This window comes from Euprymna scolopes, chromosome 8 (genome assembly GCF_053919585.1).
Source record: "Euprymna scolopes isolate OS-2025 chromosome 8, ASM5391958v1, whole genome shotgun sequence".
Taxonomy (NCBI): Eukaryota; Metazoa; Mollusca; class Cephalopoda; order Sepiida; family Sepiolidae; genus Euprymna; species Euprymna scolopes.
The window spans coordinates 146,389,450-146,391,770 of NC_136489.1; positions in this window are offsets into that span (position 1 = coordinate 146,389,450).

Sequence of the window (2,321 nt, forward strand, 5' to 3'; positions counted from 1 at the left end):
TCTAATATATAAATCTCACTGTGTGTGCGTGTCTGTCTGTCTCCGTTTTTCAAACTGTATCTCCTACTAGACGGACAATCGTTGGACGGCGTGCAATAGCTCAAAAGATTGTATTTTTGGTGTAGAATTTTATTGGGGACATTTAATCGATAAAAATATTTGCTAAGGACTTCAAAAAAGGGTTCAAACTTGAAAGCAATAACACCTTGACGAGCGTAGCACACTAGCGTCATTGTGCGCATGCGTACATCGAGTAAAAGAGAAATATATGCATTAAGATATTTCACAACGCTATTGAAGCTGTTGCCCATTTGGTGCAATGGGTAATGTGATCGAGTGCAAGTGTTGCGGTTTCGATCTTCATCAGTTCTTTTTTTTACATTCCGATATTCTTGATTTTTAAATGTTATATAATGAATACACAAGAACACTTTTATTAAAAAATACAGACAAATGTTTTTGATTTACGTAACGAAAATGTTATATTCAAAATATATATGATGTATCAGCTTATTTGTTATATTCCAAAAATCACGTAAATAGATCAAGTAATGCCATTTATATTGGATCTAAACTAATTGACAGATCATTATGAATTTTAAATATGTTTATATGATTATATATTTGTATGCATTGGATCCACTCCTAAACTAATTAACCGATCATTATGAATTTTAATTATGTGTATATGTTTATATATTTTATGTATTGGAATCACTCATAAACTAATTAACCGATCATTATGAATTTTAATTATGTTTACGCTTATATATTTCTATGTATTGGATTCACTACTAAACTAATTAACCGATCATTATGAATTATAATTATGTGTATATGTTTAGATATTTCCATGTATTGGATTCATTCTTAAAATAATTAACCGATCATTATGATTGATTAGTATATATAGTATATATATTTGTATGTATTGGATTCACTCCTATATTAATTAACTGACAATTATACATTTAATGTAATTTATATGTTTCTATATTTGTAAAGTCATATTCCAAAAATTACATACAATGATCACTTACTTTTTAATGTGTTTATGTGTACAAGAAATTCTATCAAAGTAATAAGGTACTTGTGTAGTATTAGTACTCATATGAAAAACAAAGAAAATAGGACCTGTGACATAAAAGTTATTAAAACCAAAAATCACGTTTAATATTCGAGTAATATGACTTACATATGAGAAATAAGGTGCTTCTTCGCTATAGTACCCAGATAAAAAACAAATTCTTACACCTGGCGTACAGAAAATTTAGCACAACAGAAAATTACATAAACGTATAGAGTTCTTTCATTTTTAAAGTAGAAAAAAGTACTTATACAGTATCCTACCCGAGAAATAAGGTAATTGTACAGTATAGTACCCATATGAAAAACAAAGGAAATCTTACCTGTGACGCACATAAAAGTAATTCAAACCGTAAATTATGTAATATATATTCGATGACATTTATAAAAGAAATAAGGTGCTTCTTTAATATAGCACTCTAATATAAAAACAAACTCTCACCTATGACATACGGAAAAGTTCGCACAACAGAAAACTATGTAAAATCATCGAGTAGTTTCATCTACATATTAGAAATAAGGTACTGGTACATTATCCTACCCAAGAAACAAGGTACTTGTGCAGTATAGTACTCATATGAAAAAAATCCTACCTGTGACATCCATAAAAGTTATTAAAAGCTAAAATCACGTTAAATATTCGAATAGCATGACTTTTAAATAAGAAATAAGGTGCTTCTTCACTATAGCACCCAGATTAAAAACAAACAAATTCTTACTCTAGACGCACAGAAAATTTAGCACAACAGAAAATTTCTTAAAAGTATCAAGTTCTTTCGTTTTTACATTAGAAAAAAGGTACTTCTACCGTATCCTACCCCGAAATAAGGTACTTGTGCAGTGAAGTACCCATATGAAAAACAAAAAAATTCTTATCTGTGACGTACATAAGTTATCAAAGTCGAAAATAATGTAATATATTCGAGTAGTATAATATTTATATAAAAAATCCGTATGGATCACTCCTCTTCAGGAATTTCCCAATGATGCAAAGGTGCATTTGCTGACATTTAATTGGTTTGTTGACGCTCATAGCAATTCCTCACTTTAAATTCTATTTCCTGGTTTAATTTTGGTCACCAAAATAGATTCTGCTTAGCCCTTTCATTTTTACAATTCCTGCATATCCCACATGGAACGCATCCATGAGTTCTTTTCGCTCTTATTTGGATACTATTATTTGTTTTCCCTACAGTAAGCATTCTTCCACAATTCCCAATTCATGTTTTCTATTG